The 19,002-nt window shown below is 37.0% G+C and overlaps 2 non-coding genes and 38 pseudogenes across 2 annotated transcripts; all 40 read right to left on the bottom strand.

Annotated features, from left to right (window-relative positions):
* Positions 1-37: 37 nt before the first annotated feature.
* LOC124331191 lies at positions 38-156 on the bottom strand (annotated as a pseudogene).
* Positions 157-570: 414 nt separating this feature from the next.
* On the bottom strand, positions 571-689 carry LOC124331189 (annotated as a pseudogene).
* Positions 690-973: 284 nt separating this feature from the next.
* LOC124331188 lies at positions 974-1,092 on the bottom strand (annotated as a pseudogene).
* Positions 1,093-1,506: 414 nt separating this feature from the next.
* LOC124331187 lies at positions 1,507-1,625 on the bottom strand (annotated as a pseudogene).
* Positions 1,626-2,039: 414 nt separating this feature from the next.
* LOC124333891 lies at positions 2,040-2,158 on the bottom strand (annotated as a pseudogene).
* Positions 2,159-2,442: 284 nt separating this feature from the next.
* On the bottom strand, positions 2,443-2,561 carry LOC124334948 (annotated as a pseudogene).
* Positions 2,562-2,845: 284 nt separating this feature from the next.
* On the bottom strand, positions 2,846-2,964 carry LOC124332814. Its single transcript, XR_006916861.1, has one exon. It is a non-coding gene; the product is annotated as a 5S ribosomal RNA (ribosomal RNA).
* A 414-nt stretch (positions 2,965-3,378) lies between these two features.
* On the bottom strand, positions 3,379-3,497 carry LOC124331186 (annotated as a pseudogene).
* Positions 3,498-3,911: 414 nt separating this feature from the next.
* LOC124331185 lies at positions 3,912-4,030 on the bottom strand (annotated as a pseudogene).
* Positions 4,031-4,444: 414 nt separating this feature from the next.
* On the bottom strand, positions 4,445-4,563 carry LOC124331184 (annotated as a pseudogene).
* Positions 4,564-4,977: 414 nt separating this feature from the next.
* On the bottom strand, positions 4,978-5,096 carry LOC124333890 (annotated as a pseudogene).
* Positions 5,097-5,380: 284 nt separating this feature from the next.
* Positions 5,381-5,499, bottom strand: LOC124334946 (annotated as a pseudogene).
* Positions 5,500-5,783: 284 nt separating this feature from the next.
* On the bottom strand, positions 5,784-5,902 carry LOC124331657. Its single transcript, XR_006916847.1, has one exon. It is a non-coding gene; the product is annotated as a 5S ribosomal RNA (ribosomal RNA).
* A 414-nt stretch (positions 5,903-6,316) lies between these two features.
* On the bottom strand, positions 6,317-6,435 carry LOC124331183 (annotated as a pseudogene).
* Positions 6,436-6,849: 414 nt separating this feature from the next.
* LOC124333888 lies at positions 6,850-6,968 on the bottom strand (annotated as a pseudogene).
* A 284-nt stretch (positions 6,969-7,252) lies between these two features.
* Positions 7,253-7,371, bottom strand: LOC124334945 (annotated as a pseudogene).
* Positions 7,372-7,785: 414 nt separating this feature from the next.
* Positions 7,786-7,904, bottom strand: LOC124333884 (annotated as a pseudogene).
* A 284-nt stretch (positions 7,905-8,188) lies between these two features.
* On the bottom strand, positions 8,189-8,307 carry LOC124335694 (annotated as a pseudogene).
* A 414-nt stretch (positions 8,308-8,721) lies between these two features.
* On the bottom strand, positions 8,722-8,840 carry LOC124334215 (annotated as a pseudogene).
* A 415-nt stretch (positions 8,841-9,255) lies between these two features.
* Positions 9,256-9,374, bottom strand: LOC124334363 (annotated as a pseudogene).
* Positions 9,375-9,658: 284 nt separating this feature from the next.
* On the bottom strand, positions 9,659-9,777 carry LOC124335620 (annotated as a pseudogene).
* Positions 9,778-10,191: 414 nt separating this feature from the next.
* Positions 10,192-10,310, bottom strand: LOC124334213 (annotated as a pseudogene).
* A 415-nt stretch (positions 10,311-10,725) lies between these two features.
* On the bottom strand, positions 10,726-10,844 carry LOC124329817 (annotated as a pseudogene).
* Positions 10,845-11,129: 285 nt separating this feature from the next.
* Positions 11,130-11,248, bottom strand: LOC124335619 (annotated as a pseudogene).
* A 284-nt stretch (positions 11,249-11,532) lies between these two features.
* LOC124331182 lies at positions 11,533-11,651 on the bottom strand (annotated as a pseudogene).
* Positions 11,652-11,935: 284 nt separating this feature from the next.
* LOC124331179 lies at positions 11,936-12,054 on the bottom strand (annotated as a pseudogene).
* A 414-nt stretch (positions 12,055-12,468) lies between these two features.
* LOC124331178 lies at positions 12,469-12,587 on the bottom strand (annotated as a pseudogene).
* A 284-nt stretch (positions 12,588-12,871) lies between these two features.
* Positions 12,872-12,990, bottom strand: LOC124331176 (annotated as a pseudogene).
* A 414-nt stretch (positions 12,991-13,404) lies between these two features.
* On the bottom strand, positions 13,405-13,523 carry LOC124334212 (annotated as a pseudogene).
* A 415-nt stretch (positions 13,524-13,938) lies between these two features.
* LOC124334362 lies at positions 13,939-14,057 on the bottom strand (annotated as a pseudogene).
* Positions 14,058-14,471: 414 nt separating this feature from the next.
* On the bottom strand, positions 14,472-14,590 carry LOC124334211 (annotated as a pseudogene).
* Positions 14,591-15,005: 415 nt separating this feature from the next.
* Positions 15,006-15,124, bottom strand: LOC124334360 (annotated as a pseudogene).
* A 284-nt stretch (positions 15,125-15,408) lies between these two features.
* Positions 15,409-15,527, bottom strand: LOC124335618 (annotated as a pseudogene).
* A 414-nt stretch (positions 15,528-15,941) lies between these two features.
* Positions 15,942-16,060, bottom strand: LOC124334210 (annotated as a pseudogene).
* A 414-nt stretch (positions 16,061-16,474) lies between these two features.
* Positions 16,475-16,593, bottom strand: LOC124334209 (annotated as a pseudogene).
* A 414-nt stretch (positions 16,594-17,007) lies between these two features.
* Positions 17,008-17,126, bottom strand: LOC124334208 (annotated as a pseudogene).
* Positions 17,127-17,541: 415 nt separating this feature from the next.
* On the bottom strand, positions 17,542-17,660 carry LOC124334359 (annotated as a pseudogene).
* A 285-nt stretch (positions 17,661-17,945) lies between these two features.
* On the bottom strand, positions 17,946-18,064 carry LOC124335617 (annotated as a pseudogene).
* Positions 18,065-18,348: 284 nt separating this feature from the next.
* On the bottom strand, positions 18,349-18,467 carry LOC124331175 (annotated as a pseudogene).
* A 284-nt stretch (positions 18,468-18,751) lies between these two features.
* LOC124331174 lies at positions 18,752-18,870 on the bottom strand (annotated as a pseudogene).
* Positions 18,871-19,002: the final 132 nt, after the last annotated feature.

The raw sequence follows: 19,002 nt of genomic DNA, 5'->3' as shown, positions 1-19,002 counted from the left end.
ATTTCAAGAAGTTTGTTATTGAAAACAAACTGTTCATCGCCAACGACATCCCGTATTCCCAAGCGGTCACCCTTCCAAGTACTAACGGGACTCGACGTAACTTAACTTCTGGGAGCTGACGAGACCAGGTGCGTTCTACGTGATATGGCCGTTGACATTCAAAAATGAAAATTTACCCTCCCAGTCCCAATGGATGAATAGAAAATCACTTCAAAGTGATAGAAATGTTTTTTCATTGAATTTGGACTCGTAACCATCGCGAATAAAAAAGCGCGATAAACTTTGAAAAACTTGCAATGAAATTTATCCAGAATCATTCCTATAGATGAATTGAACCTATCTCTATGCCATTGATATTTTTGATCTACGAATTTGGACTGGTAACCATCGCGATTAAAAAACGCGATAAACTTTGAAAAACTCTCAATGGAATTGATCCAGAATCATTCTTATAGATGAATTGAACCTATCTCTAAGGCATTGAAATTTTTTATCTACGAATTTGGACTGGTAACCATCGTGACTGAAAAAAAATTTCAAGAAGTTTGTTATTGAAAACAAACTGTTCATCGCCAACGACATCCCGTATTCCCAAGCGGTCACCCTTCCAAGTACTAACGGGACTCGACGTAACTTAACTTCTGGGAGCTGACGAGACCAGGTGCGTTCTACGTGATATGGCCGTTGACATTCAAAAATGAAAATTTACCCTCCCAGTCCCAATGGATGAATAGAAAATCACTTCAAAGTGATAGAAATGTTTGTTCATTGAATTTGGACTCGTAACCATCGCGAATAAAAAAGCGCGATAAACTTTGAAAAACTCGCAATGAAATTTATCCAGAATCATTCAAATAGATGAATTGAACCTATCTCTATGCCATTGAAATTTTTTATCTAAGAATTTGGACTGGTAACCATCGTGATTGAAAAAAAATTTCAAGAAGTTTGTTATTGAAAACAAACTGTTCATCGCCAACGACATCCCGTATTCCCAAGCGGTCACCCTTCCAAGTACTAACGGGACTCGACGTAACTTAACTTCTGGGAGCTGACGAGACCAGGTGCGTTCTACGTGATATGGCCGTTGACATTCAAAAATGAAAATTTACCCTCCCAGTCCCAATGGATGAATAGAAAATCACTTCAAAGTGATAGAAATGTTTTTTCATTGAATTTGGACTCGTAACCATCGCGAATAAAAAAGCGCGATAAACTTTGAAAAACTCGCAATGAAATTTATCCAGAATCATTCCTATAGATGAATTGAACCTATCTCTATGCCATTGATATTTTTGATCTACGAATTTGGACTGGTAACCATCGCGATTAAAAAACGCGATAAACTTTGAAAAACTCTCAATGGAATTGATCCAGAATCATTCTTATAGATGAATTGAACCTATCTCTAAGGCATTGAAATTTTTTATCTACGAATTTGGACTGGTAATTATCGTGATTGAAAAAAAATTTCAAGAAGTTTGTTATTGAAAACAAACTGTTCATCGCCAACGACATCCCGTATTCCCAAGCGGTCACCCTTCCAAGTACTAACGGGACTCGACGTAACTTAACTTCTGGGAGCTGACGAGACCAGGTGCGTTCTACGTGATATGGCCGTTGACATTCAAAAATGAAAATTTACCCTCCCAGTCCCAATGGATGAATAGAAAATCACTTCAAAGTGATAGAAATGTTTGTTCATTGAATTTGGACTCGTAACCATCGCGAATAAAAAAGCGCGATAAACTTTGAAAAACTCGCAATGAAATTTATCCAGAATCATTCCTATAGATGAATTGAACCTATCTCTATGCCATTGATATTTTTGATCTACGAATTTGGACTGGTAACCATCGCGATTAAAAAACGCGATAAACTTTGAAAAACTCTCAATGGAATTGATCCAGAATCATTCTTATAGATGAATTGAACCTATCTCTAAGGCTTTGAAATTTTTTATCTACGAATTGGGACTGGTAACCATCGTGATTGAAAAAAAATTTCAAGAAGTTTGTTATTGAAAACAAACTGTTCATCGCCAACGACATCCCGTATTCCCAAGCGGTCACCCTTCCAAGTACTAACGGGACTCGACGTAACTTAACTTCTGGGAGCTGACGAGACCAGGTGCGTTCTACGTGATATTGCCGTTGACATTCAAAAATGAAAATTTACCCTCCCAGTCCCAATGGATGAATAGAAAATCACTTCAAAGTGATAGAAATGTTTGTTCATTGAATTTGGACTCGTAACCATCGCGAATAAAAAAGCGCGATAAACTTTGAAAAACTCGCAATGAAATTTATCCAGAATCATTCAAATAGATGAATTGAACCTATCTCTATGCCATTGAAATTTTTTATCTAAGAATTTGGACTGGTAACCATCGTGATTGAAAAAAAATTTCAAGAAGTTTGTTATTGAAAACAAACTGTTCATCGCCAACGACATCCCGTATTCCCAAGCGGTCACCCTTCCAAGTACTAACGGGAATCGACGTAACTTAACTTCTGGGAGCTGACGAGACCAGGTGCGTTCTACGTGATATGGCCGTTGACATTCAAAAATGAAAATTTACCCTCCCAGTCCCAATGGATGAATAGAAAATCACTTCAAAGTGATAGAAATGTTTTTTCATTGAATTTGGACTCGTAACCATCGCGAATAAAAAAGCGCGATAAACTTTGAAAAACTCGCAATGAAATTTATCCAGAATCATTCCTATAGATGAATTGAACCTATCTCTATGCCATTGATATTTTTGATCTACGAATTTGGACTGGTAACCATCGTGATTGAAAAAAAATTTCAAGAAGTTTGTTATTGAAAACAAACTGTTCATCGCCAACGACATCCCGTATTCCCAAGCGGTCACCCATCCAAGTACTAACGGGACTCGACGTAACTTAACTTCTGGGAGCTGACGAGACCAGGTGCGTTCTACGTGATATGGCCGTTGACATTCAAAAATGAAAATTTACCCTCCCAGTCCCAATGGATGAATAGAAAATCACTTCAAAGTGATAGAAATGTTTTTTCATTGAATTTGGACTCGTAACCATCGCGAATAAAAAAGCGCGATAAACTTTGAAAAACTCGCAATGAAATTTATCCAGAATCATTCCTATAGATGAATTGAACCTATCTCTATGCCATTGATATTTTTGATCTACGAATTTGGACTGGTAACCATCGCGATTAAAAAACGCGATAAACTTTGAAAAACTCTCAATGGAATTGATCCAGAATCATTCTTATAGATGAATTGAACCTATCTCTAAGGCATTGAAATTTTTTATCTACGAATTTGGACTGGTAATTATCGTGATTGAAAAAAAATTTCAAGAAGTTTGTTATTGAAAACAAACTGTTCATCGCCAACGACATCCCGTATTCCCAAGCGGTCACCCTTCCAAGTACTAACGGGACTCGACGTAACTTAACTTCTGGGAGCTGACGAGACCAGGTGCGTTCTACGTGATATGGCCGTTGACATTCAAAAATGAAAATTTACCCTCCCAGTCCCAATGGATGAATAGAAAATCACTTCAAAGTGATAGAAATGTTTGTTCATTGAATTTGGACTCGTAACCATCGCGAATAAAAAAGCGCGATAAACTTTGAAAAACTCGCAATGAAATTTATCCAGAATCATTCCTATAGATGAATTGAACCTATCTCTATGCCATTGATATTTTTGATCTACGAATTTGGACTGGTAACCATCGCGATTAAAAAACGCGATAAACTTTGAAAAACTCTCAATGGAATTGATCCAGAATCATTCTTATAGATGAATTGAACCTATCTCTAAGGCTTTGAAATTTTTTATCTACGAATTGGGACTGGTAACCATCGTGATTGAAAAAAAATTTCAAGAAGTTTGTTATTGAAAACAAACTGTTCATCGCCAACGACATCCCGTATTCCCAAGCGGTCACCCTTCCAAGTACTAACGGGACTCGACGTAACTTAACTTCTGGGAGCTGACGAGACCAGGTGCGTTCTACGTGATATGGCCGTTGACATTCAAAAATGAAAATTTACCCTCCCAGTCCCAATGGATGAATAGAAAATCACTTCAAAGTGATAGAAATGTTTTTTCATTGAATTTGGACTCGTAACCATCGCGAATAAAAAAGCGCGATAAACTTTGAAAAACTCGCAATGAAATTTATCCAGAATCATTCCTATAGATGAATTGAACCTATCTCTATGCCATTGATATTTTTGATCTACGAATTTGGACTGGTAACCATCGCGATTAAAAAACGCGATAAACTTTGAAAAACTCTCAATGGAATTGATCCAGAATCATTCTTATAGATGAATTGAACCTATCTCTAAGGCATTGAAATTTTTTATCTACGAATTTGGACTGGTAATTATCGTGATTGAAAAAAAATTTCAAGAAGTTTGTTATTGAAAACAAACTGTTCATCGCCAACGACATCCCGTATTCCCAAGCGGTCACCCTTCCAAGTACTAACGGGACTCGACGTAACTTAACTTCTGGGAGCTGACGAGACCAGGTGCGTTCTACGTGATATGGCCGTTGACATTCAAAAATGAAAATTTACCCTCCCAGTCCCAATGGATGAATAGAAAATCACTTCAAAGTGATAGAAATGTTTGTTCATTGAATTTGGACTCGTAACCATCGCGAATAAAAAAGCGCGATAAACTTTGAAAAACTCGCAATGAAATTTATCCAGAATCATTCCTATAGATGAATTGAACCTATCTCTATGCCATTGATATTTTTGATCTACGAATTTGGACTGGTAACCATCGCGATTAAAAAACGCGATAAACTTTGAAAAACTCTCAATGGAATTGATCCAGAATCATTCTTATAGATGAATTGAACCTATCTCTAAGGCTTTGAAATTTTTTATCTACGAATTGGGACTGGTAACCATCGTGATTGAAAAAAAATTTCAAGAAGTTTGTTATTGAAAACAAACTGTTCATCGCCAACGACATCCCGTATTCCCAAGCGGTCACCCTTCCAAGTACTAACGGGACTCGACGTAACTTAACTTCTGGGAGCTGACGAGACCAGGTGCGTTCTACGTGATATTGCCGTTGACATTCAAAAATGAAAATTTACCCTCCCAGTCCCAATGGATGAATAGAAAATCACTTCAAAGTGATAGAAATGTTTGTTCATTGAATTTGGACTCGTAACCATCGCGAATAAAAAAGCGCGATAAACTTTGAAAAACTCGCAATGAAATTTATCCAGAATCATTCAAATAGATGAATTGAACCTATCTCTATGCCATTGAAATTTTTTATCTAAGAATTTGGACTGGTAACCATCGTGATTGAAAAAAAATTTCAAGAAGTTTGTTATTGAAAACAAACTGTTCATCGCCAACGACATCCCGTATTCCCAAGCGGTCACCCTTCCAAGTACTAACGGGAATCGACGTAACTTAACTTCTGGGAGCTGACGAGACCAGGTGCGTTCTACGTGATATGGCCGTTGACATTCAAAAATGAAAATTTACCCTCCCAGTCCCAATGGATGAATAGAAAATCACTTCAAAGTGATAGAAATGTTTTTTCATTGAATTTGGACTCGTAACCATCGCGAATAAAAAAGCGCGATAAACTTTGAAAAACTCGCAATGAAATTTATCCAGAATCATTCCTATAGATGAATTGAACCTATCTCTATGCCATTGATATTTTTGATCTACGAATTTGGACTGGTAACCATCGTGATTGAAAAAAAATTTCAAGAAGTTTGTTATTGAAAACAAACTGTTCATCGCCAACGACATCCCGTATTCCCAAGCGGTCACCCATCCAAGTACTAACGGGACTCGACGTAACTTAACTTCTGGGAGCTGACGAGACCAGGTGCGTTCTACGTGATATGGCCGTTGACATTCAAAAATGAAAATTTACCCTCCCAGTCCCAATGGATGAATAGAAAATCACTTCAAAGTGATAGAAATGTTTTTTCATTGAATTTGGACTCGTAACCATCGCGAATAAAAAAGCGCGATAAACTTTGAAAAACTCGCAATGAAATTTATCCAGAATCATTCCTATAGATGAATTGAACCTATCTCTATGCCATTGATATTTTTGATCTACGAATTTGGACTGGTAACCATCGCGATTAAAAAACGCGATAAACTTTGAAAAACTCTCAATGGAATTGATCCAGAATCATTCTTATAGATGAATTGAACCTATCTCTAAGGCATTGAAATTTTTTATCTACGAATTTGGACTGGTAATTATCGTGATTGAAAAAAAATTTCAAGAAGTTTGTTATTGAAAACAAACTGTTCATCGCCAACGACATCCCGTATTCCCAAGCGGTCACCCTTCCAAGTACTAACGGGACTCGACGTAACTTAACTTCTGGGAGCTGACGAGACCAGGTGCGTTCTACGTGATATGGCCGTTGACATTCAAAAATGAAAATTTACCCTCCCAGTCCCAATGGATGAATAGAAAATCACTTCAAAGTGATAGAAATGTTTGTTCATTGAATTTGGACTCGTAACCATCGCGAATAAAAAAGCGCGATAAACTTTGAAAAACTCGCAATGAAATTTATCCAGAATCATTCCTATAGATGAATTGAACCTATCTCTATGCCATTGATATTTTTGATCTACGAATTTGGACTGGTAACCATCGCGATTAAAAAACGCGATAAACTTTGAAAAACTCTCAATGGAATTGATCCAGAATCATTCTTATAGATGAATTGAACCTATCTCTAAGGCTTTGAAATTTTTTATCTACGAATTGGGACTGGTAACCATCGTGATTGAAAAAAAATTTCAAGAAGTTTGTTATTGAAAACAAACTGTTCATCGCCAACGACATCCCGTATTCCCAAGCGGTCACCCTTCCAAGTACTAACGGGACTCGACGTAACTTAACTTCTGGGAGCTGACGAGACCAGGTGCGTTCTACGTGATATTGCCGTTGACATTCAAAAATGAAAATTTACCCTCCCAGTCCCAATGGATGAATAGAAAATCACTTCAAAGTGATAGAAATGTTTGTTCATTGAATTTGGACTCGTAACCATCGCGAATAAAAAAGCGCGATAAACTTTGAAAAACTCGCAATGAAATTTATCCAGAATCATTCAAATAGATGAATTGAACCTATCTCTATGCCATTGAAATTTTTTATCTAAGAATTTGGACTGGTAACCATCGTGATTGAAAAAAAATTTCAAGAAGTTTGTTATTGAAAACAAACTGTTCATCGCCAACGACATCCCGTATTCCCAAGCGGTCACCCTTCCAAGTACTAACGGGAATCGACGTAACTTAACTTCTGGGAGCTGACGAGACCAGGTGCGTTCTACGTGATATGGCCGTTGACATTCAAAAATGAAAATTTACCCTCCCAGTCCCAATGGATGAATAGAAAATCACTTCAAAGTGATAGAAATGTTTTTTCATTGAATTTGGACTCGTAACCATCGCGAATAAAAAAGCGCGATAAACTTTGAAAAACTCGCAATGAAATTTATCCAGAATCATTCCTATAGATGAATTGAACCTATCTCTATGCCATTGATATTTTTGATCTACGAATTTGGACTGGTAACCATCGTGATTAAAAAACGCGATAAACTTTGAAAAACTCTCAATGGAATTGATCCAGAATCATTCTTATAGATGAATTGAACCTATCTCTAAGGCATTGAAATTTTTTATCTACGAATTTGGACTGGTAATTATCGTGATTGAAAAAAAATTTCAAGAAGTTTGTTATTGAAAACAAACTGTTCATCGCCAACGACATCCCGTATTCCCAAGCGGTCACCCTTCCAAGTACTAACGGGACTCGACGTAACTTAACTTCTGGGAGCTGACGAGACCAGGTGCGTTCTACATGATATGGCCGTTGACATTCAAAAATGAAAATTTACCCTCCCAGTCCCAATGGATGAATAGAAAATCACTTCAAAGTGATAGAAATGTTTGTTCATTGAATTTGGACTCGTAACCATCGCGAATAAAAAAGCGCGATAAACTTTGAAAAACTCGCAATGAAATTTATCCAGAATCATTCAAATAGATGAATTGAACCTATCTCTATGCCATTGAAATTTTTTATCTAAGAATTTGGACTGGTAACCATCGTGATTGAAAAAAAATTTCAAGAAGTTTGTTATTGAAAACAAACTGTTCATCGCCAACGACATCCCGTATTCCCAAGCGGTCACCCTTCCAAGTACTAACGGGACTCGACGTAAATTAACTTCTGGGAGCTGACGAGACCAGGTGCGTTCTACGTGATATGGCCGTTGATATTAAAAAAGGAAAATTTACCCTCCCAGTCCCAATGGATGAATAGAAAATCACTTCAAAGTGATAGAAATGTTTTTTCATTGAATTTGGACTCGTAACCATCGCGAATAAAAAAGCGCGATAAACTTTGAAAAACTCGCAATGAAATTTATCCAGAATCATTCCTATAGATGAATTGAACCTATCTCTATGCCATTGATATTTTTGATCTACGAATTTGGACTGGTAACCATCGCGATTAAAAAACGCGATAAACTTTGAAAAACTCTCAATGGAATTGATCCAGAATCATTCTTATAGATGAATTGAACCTATCTCTAAGGCATTGAAATTTTTTATCTACGAATTTGGACTGGTAATTATCGTGATTGAAAAAAAATTTCAAGAAGTTTGTTATTGAAAACAAACTGTTCATCGCCAACGACATCCCGTATTCCCAAGCGGTCACCCTTCCAAGTACTAACGGGACTCGACGTAACTTAACTTCTGGGAGCTGACGAAACCAGGTGCGTTCTACGTGATATGGCCGTTGACATTCAAAAATGAAAATTTACCCTCCCAGTCCCAATGGATGAATAGAAAATCACTTCAAAGTGATAGAAATGTTTGTTCATTGAATTTGGACTCGTAACCATCGCGAATAAAAAAGCGCGATAAACTTTGAAAAACTCGCAATGAAATTTATCCAGAATCATTCCTATAGATGAATTGAACCTATCTCTATGCCATTGATATTTTTGATCTACGAATTTGGACTGGTAACCATCGCGATTAAAAAACGCGATAAACTTTGAAAAACTCTCAATGGAATTGATCCAGAATCATTCTTATAGATGAATTGAACCTATCTCTAAGGCTTTGAAATGTTTTATCTACGAATTTGGACTGGTTACCATCGTGATTGAAAAAAAAATTTCAAGAAATTTGTTATTGAAAACAAACTATTCATCGCCAACGACATCCCGTATTCCCAAGCGGTCACCCTTCCAAGTACTAACGGGACTCGACGTAAATTAACTTCTGGGAGCTGACGAGACCAGGTGCGTTCTACGTGATATGGCCGTTGACATTCAAAAATGAAAAATTACCCTCCCAGTCCCAATGGATGAATAGAAAATCACTTCAAAGTGATAGAAATGTTTGTTCATTGAATTTGGACTCGTAACCATCGCGAATAAAAAAGCGCGATAAACTTTGAAAAACTCTCAATGGAATTGATCCAGAATCATTCTTATAGATGAATTGAACCTATCTCTAAGGCATTGAAATTTTTTATCTTCGAATTTGGACTGGTAACCATCGTGATTGAAAAAAAATTTCAGGAAGTTTGTTATTGAAAACAAACTGTTCATCGCCAACGACATCCCGTATTCCCAAGCGGTCACCCTTTCAAGTACTAACGGGACTCGACGTAACTTAACTTCTGGGAGCTGACAAGACCAGGTGCGTTCTACGTGATATGGCCGTTGACATTCAACAATGAAAATTTACCCTCCCAGTCCCAATGGATGAATAGAAAATCACTTCAAAGTGATAGAAATGTTTTTTCATTGAATTTGGACTCGTAACCATCGCGAATAAAAAAGCGCGATAAACTTTGAAAAACTCGCAATGAAATTTATCCAGAATCATTCCTATAGATGAATTGAACCTATCTCTATGCCATTGATATTTTTGATCTACGAATTTGGACTGGTAACCATCGCGATTAAAAAACGCGATAAACTTTGAAAAACTCTCAATGGAATTGATCCAGAATCATTCTTATAGATGAATTGAACCTATCTCTAAGGCATTGAAATTTTTTATCTACGAATTTGGACTGGTAATTATCGTGATTGAAAAAAAATTTCAAGAAGTTTGTTATTGAAAACAAACTGTTCATCGCCAACGACATCCCGTATTCCCAAGCGGTCACCCTTCCAAGTACTAACGGGACTCGACGTAACTTAACTTCTGGGAGCTGACGAAACCAGGTGCGTTCTACGTGATATGGCCGTTGACATTCAAAAATGAAAATTTACCCTCCCAGTCCCAATGGATGAATAGAAAATCACTTCAAAGTGATAGAAATGTTTGTTCATTGAATTTGGACTCGTAACCATCGCGAATAAAAAAGCGCGATAAACTTTGAAAAACTCGCAATGAAATTTATCCAGAATCATTCCTATAGATGAATTGAACCTATCTCTATGCCATTGATATTTTTGATCTACGAATTTGGACTGGTAACCATCGCGATTAAAAAACGCGATAAACTTTGAAAAACTCTCAATGGAATTGATCCAGAATCATTCTTATAGATGAATTGAACCTATCTCTATGGCTTTGAAATGTTTTATCTACGAATTTGGACTGGTTACCATCGTGATTGAAAAAAAAATTTCAAGAAATTTGTTATTGAAAACAAACTATTCATCGCCAACGACATCCCGTATACCCAAGCGGTCACCCTTCCAAGTACTAACGGGACTCGACGTAAATTAACTTCTGGGAGCTGACGAGACCAGGTGCGTTCTACGTGATATGGCCGTTGACATTCAAAAATGAAAAATTACCCTCCCATTCCCAATGGATGAATAGAAAATCACTTCAAAGTGATAGAAATGTTTGTTCATTGAATTTGGACTCGTAACCATCGCGAATAAAAAAGCGCGATAAACTTTGAAAAACTCTCAATGGAATTGATCCAGAATCATTCTTATAGATGAATTGAACCTATCTCTAAGGCATTGAAATTTTTTATCTACGAATTTGGACTGGTAACCATCGTGATTGAAAACAAATTTCAGGAAGTTTTTTTATTTTAAACAAACTGTTCATCGCCAACGACATCCCGTATTCCCAAGCGGTCACCCTTTCAAGTACTAACGGGACTCGACGTAACTTAACTTCTGGGAGCTGACAAGACCAGGTGCGTTCTACGTGATATGGCCGTTGACATTCAAAAATGAAAATTTACCCTCCCAGTCCCAATGGATGAATAGAAAATCACTTCAAAGTGATAGAAATGTTTGTTCATTGAATTTGGACTCGTAACCATCGCGAATAAAAAAGCGCGATAAACTTTGAAAAACTCGCAATGAAATTTATCCAGAATCATTCAAATAGATGAATTGAACCTATCTCTATGCCATTGAAATTTTTTATCTAAGAATTTGGACTGGTAACCATCGTGATTGAAAAAAAATTTCAAGAAGTTTGTTATTGAAAACAAACTGTTCATCGCCAACGACATCCCGTATTCCCAAGCGGTCACCCTTCCAAGTACTAACGGGACTCGACGTAACTTAACTTCTGGGAGCTGACGAGACCAGGTGCGTTCTACGTGATATGGCCGTTGACATTCAAAAATGAAAATTTACCCTCCCAGTCCCAATGGATGAATAGAAAATCACTTCAAAGTGATAGAAATGTTTGTTCATTGAATTTGGACTCGTAACCATCGCGAATAAAAAAGCGCGATAAACTTTGAAAAACTCGCAATGAAATTTATCCAGAATCATTCAAATAGATGAATTGAACCTATCTCTATGCCATTGAAATTTTTTATCTAAGAATTTCGACTGGTAACCATCGTGATTGAAAAAAAATTTCAAGAAGTTTGTTATTGAAAACAAACTGTTCATCGCCAACGACATCCCGTATTCCCAAGCGGTCACCCTTCCAAGTACTAACGGGACTCGACGTAACTTAACTTCTGGGAGCTGACGAGACCAGGTGCGTTCTACGTGATATGGCCGTTGACATTCAAAAATGAAAATTTACCCTCCCAGTCCCAATGGATGAATAGAAAATCACTTCAAAGTGATAGAAATGTTTTTTCATTGAATTTGGACTCGTAACCATCGCGAATAAAAAAGCGCGATAAACTTTGAAAAACTCGCAATGAAATTTATCCAGAATCATTCCTATAGATGAATTGAACCTATCTCTATGCCATTGATATTTTTGATCTACGAATTTGGACTGGTAACCATCGCGATTAAAAAACGCGATAAACTTTGAAAAACTCTCAATGGAATTGATCCAGAATCATTCTTATAGATGAATTTAACCTATCTCTAAGGCATTGAAATTTTTTATCTACGAATTTGGACTGGTAATTATCGTGATTGAAAAAAAATTTCAAGAAGTTTGTTATTGAAAACAAACTGTTCATCGCCAACGACATCCCGTATTCCCAAGCGGTCACCCTTCCAAGTACTAACGGGACTCGACGTAACTTAACTTCTGGGAGCTGACGAGACCAGGTGCGTTCTACGTGATATGGCCGTTGACATTCAAAAATGAAAATTTACCCTCCCAGTCCCAATGGATGAATAGAAAATCACTTCAAAGTGATAGAAATGTTTGTTCATTGAATTTGGACTCGTAACCATCGCGAATAAAAAAGCGCGATAAACTTTGAAAAACTCGCAATGAAATTTATCCAGAATCATTCAAATAGATGAATTGAACCTATCTCTATGCCATTGAAATTTTTTATCTAAGAATTTGGACTGGTAACCATCGTGATTGAAAAAAAATTTCAAGAAGTTTGTTATTGAAAACAAACTGTTCATCGCCAACGACATCCCGTATTCCCAAGCGGTCACCCTTCCAAGTACTAACGGGACTCGACGTAACTTAACTTCTGGGAGCTGACGAGACCAGGTGCGTTCTACGTGATATGGCCGTTGACATTCAAAAATGAAAATTTACCCTCCCAGTCCCAATGGATGAATAGAAAATCACTTCAAAGTGATAGAAATGTTTTTTCATTGAATTTGGACTCGTAACCATCGCGAATAAAAAAGCGCGATAAACTTTGAAAAACTCGCAATGAAATTTATCCAGAATCATTCCTATAGATGAATTGAACCTATCTCTATGCCATTGATATTTTTGATCTACGAATTTGGACTGGTAACCATCGCGATTAAAAAACGCGATAAACTTTGAAAAACTCTCAATGGAATTGATCCAGAATCATTCTTATAGATGAATTGAACCTATCTCTAAGGCATTGAAATTTTTTATCTACGAATTTGGACTGGTAATTATCGTGATTGAAAAAAAATTTCAAGAAGTTTGTTATTGAAAACAAACTGTTCATCGCCAACGACATCCCGTATTCCCAAGCGGTCACCCTTCCAAGTACTAACGGGACTCGACGTAACTTAACTTCTGGGAGCTGACGAAACCAGGTGCGTTCTACGTGATATGGCCGTTGACATTCAAAAATGAAAATTTACCCTCCCAGTCCCAATGGATGAATAGAAAATCACTTCAAAGTGATAGAAATGTTTGTTCATTGAATTTGGACTCGTAACCATCGCGAATAAAAAAGCGCGATAAACTTTGAAAAACTCGCAATGAAATTTATCCAGAATCATTCCTATAGATGAATTGAACCTATCTCTATGCCATTGATATTTTTGATCTACGAATTTGGACTGGTAACCATCGCGATTAAAAAACGCGATAAACTTTGAAAAACTCTCAATGGAATTGATCCAGAATCATTCTTATAGATGAATTGAACCTATCTCTATGGCTTTGAAATGTTTTATCTACGAATTTGGACTGGTTACCATCGTGATTGAAAAAAAAATTTCAAGAAATTTGTTATTGAAAACAAACTATTCATCGCCAACGACATCCCGTATTCCCAAGCGGTCACCCTTCCAAGTACTAACGGGACTCGACGTAAATTAACTTCTGGGAGCTGACGAGACCAGGTGCGTTCTACGTGATATGGCCGTTGACATTCAAAAATGAAAAATTACCCTCCCAGTCCCAATGGATGAATAGAAAATCACTTCAAAGTGATAGAAATGTTTGTTCATTGAATTTGGACTCGTAACCATCGCGAATAAAAAAGCGCGATAAACTTTGAAAAACTCTCAATGGAATTGATCCAGAATCATTCTTATAGATGAATTGAACCTATCTCTAAGGCATTGAAATTTTTTATCTACGAATTTGGACTGGTAACCATCGCGATTAAAAAACGCGATAAACTTTGAAAAACTCTCAATGGAATTGATCCAGAATCATTCTTATAGATGAATTGAACCTATCTCTAAGGCATTGAAATTTTTTATCTACGAATTTGGACTGGTAATTATCGTGATTGAAAAAAAATTTCAAGAAGTTTGTTATTGAAAACAAACTGTTCATCGCCAACGACATCCCGTATTCCCAAGCGGTCACCCTTCCAAGTACTAACGGGACTCGACGTAACTTAACTTCTGGGAGCTGACGAAACCAGGTGCGTTCTACGTGATATGGCCGTTGACATTCAAAAATGAAAATTTACCCTCCCAGTCCCAATGGATGAATAGAAAATCACTTCAAAGTGATAGAAATGTTTGTTCATTGAATTTGGACTCGTAACCATCGCGAATAAAAAAGCGCGATAAACTTTGAAAAACTCGCAATGAAATTTATCCAGAATCATTCCTATAGATGAATTGAACCTATCTCTATGCCATTGATATTTTTGATCTACGAATTTGGACTGGTAACCATCGCGATTAAAAAACGCGATAAACTTTGAAAAACTCTCAATGGAATTGATCCAGAATCATTCTTATAGATGAATTGAACCTATCTCTATGGCTTTGAAATGTTTTATCTACGAATTTGGACTGGTTACCATCGTGATTGAAAAAAAAATTTCAAGAAATTTGTTATTGAAAACAAACTATTCATCGCCAACGACATCCCGTATTCCCAAGCGGTCACCCTTCCAAGTACTAACGGGACTCGACGTAAATTAACTTCTGGGAGCTGACGAGACCAGGTGCGTTCTACGTGATATGGCCGTTGACATTCAAAAATGAAAAATTACCCTCCCAGTCCCAATGGATGAATAGAAAATCACTTCAAAGTGATAGAAATGTTTGTTCATTGAATTTGGACTCGTAACCATCGCGAATAAAAAAGCGCGATAAACTTTGAAAAACTCTCAATGGAATTGATCCAGAATCATTCTTATAGATGAATTGAACCTATCTCTAAGGCATTGAAATTTTTTATCTACGAATTTGGACTGGTAACCATCGTGATTGAAAAAAAATTTCAGGAAGTTTGTTATTGAAAACAAACTGTTCATCGCCAACGACATCCCGTATTCCCAAGCGGTCACCCTTTCAAGTACTAACGGGACTCGACGTAACTTAACTTCTGGGAGCTGACAAGACCAGGTGCGTTCTACGTGATATGGCCGTTGACATTCAACAATGAAAATTTACCCTCCCAGTCCCAATGGATGAATAGAAAATCACTTCAAAGTGATAGAAATGTTTGTTCATTGAATTTGGACTCGTAACCATCGCGAATAAAAAAGCGCGATAAACTTTGAAAAACTCGCAATGAAATTTATCCAGAATCATTCCTATAGATGAATTGAACCTATCTCTATGCCATTGATATTTTTGATCTACGAATTTGGACTGGTAACCATCGCGATTAAAAAACGCGATAAACTTTGAAAAACTCTCAATGGAATTGATCCAGAATCATTCTTATAGATGAATTGAACCTATCTCTAAGGCATTGAAATTTTTTATCTACGAATTTGGACTGGTAATTATCGTGATTGAAAAAAAATTTCAAGAAGTTTGTTATTGAAAACAAACTGTTCATCGCCAACGACATCCCGTATTCCCAAGCGGTCACCCTTCCAAGTACTAACGGGACTCGACGTAACTTAACTTCTGGGAGCTGACGAAACCAGGTGCGTTCTACGTGATATGGCCGTTGACATTCAAAAATGAAAATTTACCCTCCCAGTCCCAATGGATGAATAGAAAATCACTTCAAAGTGATAGAAATGTTTTTTCATTGAATTTGGACTCGTAACCATCGCGAATAAAAAAGCGCGATAAACTTTGAAAAACTCGCAATGAAATTTATCCAGAATCATTCCTATAGATGAATTGAACCTATCTCTATGCCATTGATATTTTTGATCTACGAATTTGGACTGGTAACCATCGCGATTAAAAAACGCGATAAACTTTGAAAAACTCTCAATGGAATTGATCCAGAATCATTCTTATAGATGAATTGAACCTATCTCTAAGGCATTGAAATTTTTTATCTACGAATTTGGACTGGTAATTATCGTGATTGAAAAAAAATTTCAAGAAGTTTGTTATTGAAAACAAACTGTTCATCGCCAACGACATCCCGTATTCCCAAGCGGTCACCCTTCCAAGTACTAACGGGACTCGACGTAACTTAACTTCTGGGAGCTGACGAAACCAGGTGCGTTCTACGTGATATGGCCGTTGACATTCAAAAATGAAAATTTACCCTCCCAGTCCCAATGGATGAATAGAAAATCACTTCAAAGTGATAGAAATGTTTTTTCATTGAATTTGGACTCGTAACCATCGCGAATAAAAAAGCGCGATAAACTTTGAAAAACTCGCAATGAAATTTATCCAGAATCATTCCTATAGATGAATTGAACCTATCTCTATGCCATTGATATTTTTGATCTACGAATTTGGACTGGTAACCATCGCGATTAAAAAACGCGATAAACTTTGAAAAACTCTCAATGGAATTGATCCAGAATCATTCTTATAGATGAATTGAACCTATCTCTAAGGCATTGAAATTTTTTATCTACGAATTTGGACTGGTAATTATCGTGATTGAAAAAAAATTTCAAGAAGTTTGTTATTGAAAACAAACTGTTCATCGCCAACGACATCCCGTATTCCCAAGCGGTCACCCTTCCAAGTACTAACGGGACTCGACGTAACTTAACTTCTGGGAGCTGACGAAACCAGGTGCGTTCTACGTGATATGGCCGTTGACATTCAAAAATGAAAATTTACCCTCCCAGTCCCAATGGATGAATAGAAAATCACTTCAAAGTGATAGAAATGTTTGTTCATTGAATTTGGACTCGTAACCATCGCGAATAAAAAAGCGCGATAAACTTTGAAAAACTCGCAATGAAATTTATCCAGAATCATTCCTATAGATGAATTGAACCTATCTCTATGCCATTGATATTTTTGATCTACGAATTTGGACTGGTAACCATCGCGATTAAAAAACGCGATAAACTTTGAAAAACTCTCAATGGAATTGATCCAGAATCATTCTTATAGATGAATTGAACCTATCTCTATGGCTTTGAAATGTTTTATCTACGAATTTGGACTGGTTACCATCGTGATTGAAAAAAAAATTTCAAGAAATTTGTTATTGAAAACAAACTATTCATCGCCAACGACATCCCGTATTCCCAAGCGGTCACCCTTCCAAGTACTAACGGGACTCGACGTAAATTAACTTCTGGGAGCTGACGAGACCAGGTGCGTTCTACGTGATATGGCCGTTGACATTCAAAAATGAAAAATTACCCTCCCAGTCCCAATGGATGAATAGAAAATCACTTCAAAGTGATAGAAATGTTTGTTCATTGAATTTGGACTCGTAACCATCGCGAATAAAAAAGCGCGATAAACTTTGAAAAACTCTCAATGGAATTGATCCAGAATCATTCTTATAGATGAATTGAACCTATCTCTAAGGCATTGAAATTTTTTATCTACGAATTTGGACTGGTAACCATCGTGATTGAAAACAAATTTCAGGAAGTTTTTTTATTTTAAACAAACTGTTCATCGCCAACGACATCCCGTATTCCCAAGCGGTCACCCTTTCAAGTACTAACGGGACTCGACGTAACTTAACTTCTGGGAGCTGACAAGACCAGGTGCGTTCTACGTGATATGGCCGTTGACATTCAAAAATGAAAATTTACCCTCCCAGTCCCAATGGATGAATAGAAAATCACTTCAAAGTGATAGAAATGTTTGTTCATTGAATTTGGACTCGTAACCATCGCGAATAAAAAAGCGCGATAAACTTTGAAAAACTCGCAATGAAATTTATCCAGAATCATTCAAATAGATGAATTGAACCTATCTCTATGCCATTGAAATTTTTTATCTAAGAATTTGGACTGGTAACCATCGTGATTGAAAAAAAATTTCAAGAAGTTTGTTATTGAAAACAAACTGTTCATCGCCAACGACATCCCGTATTCCCAAGCGGTCACCCTTCCAAGTACTAACGGGACTCGACGTAACTTAACTTCTGGGAGCTGACGAGACCAGGTGCGTTCTACGTGATATGGCCGTTGACATTCAAAAATGAAAATTTACCCTCCCAGTCCCAATGGATGAATAGAAAATCACTTCAAAGTGATAGAAATGTTTGTTCATTGAATTTGGACTCGTAACCATCGCGAATAAAAAAGCGCGATAAACTTTGAAAAACTCGCAATGAAATTTATCCAGAATCATTCAAATAGATGAATTGAACCTATCTCTATGCCATTGAAATTTTTTATCTAAGAATTTCGACTGGTAACCATCGTGATTGAAAAAAAATTTCAAGAAGTTTGTTATTGAAAACAAACTGTTCATCGCCAACGACATCCCGTATTCCCAAGCGGTCACCCTTCCAAGTACTAACGGGACTCGACGTAACTTAACTTCTGGGAGCTGACGAGACCAGGTGCGTTCTACGTGATATGGCCGTTGACATTCAAAAATGAAAATTTACCCTCCCAGTCCCAATGGATGAATAGAAAATCACTTCAAAGTGATAGAAATGTTTTTTCATTGAATTTGGACTCGTAACCATCGCGAATAAAAAAGCGCGATAAACTTTGAAA

The sequence above is a fragment of the Daphnia pulicaria genome, chromosome 3, assembly GCF_021234035.1.
Source record: "Daphnia pulicaria isolate SC F1-1A chromosome 3, SC_F0-13Bv2, whole genome shotgun sequence".
NCBI classification, from domain to species: Eukaryota; Metazoa; Arthropoda; class Branchiopoda; order Diplostraca; family Daphniidae; genus Daphnia; species Daphnia pulicaria.
Note: the sequence above shows the minus strand (reverse complement) of the source record. Positions and strands in the feature narration are given on the sequence as shown.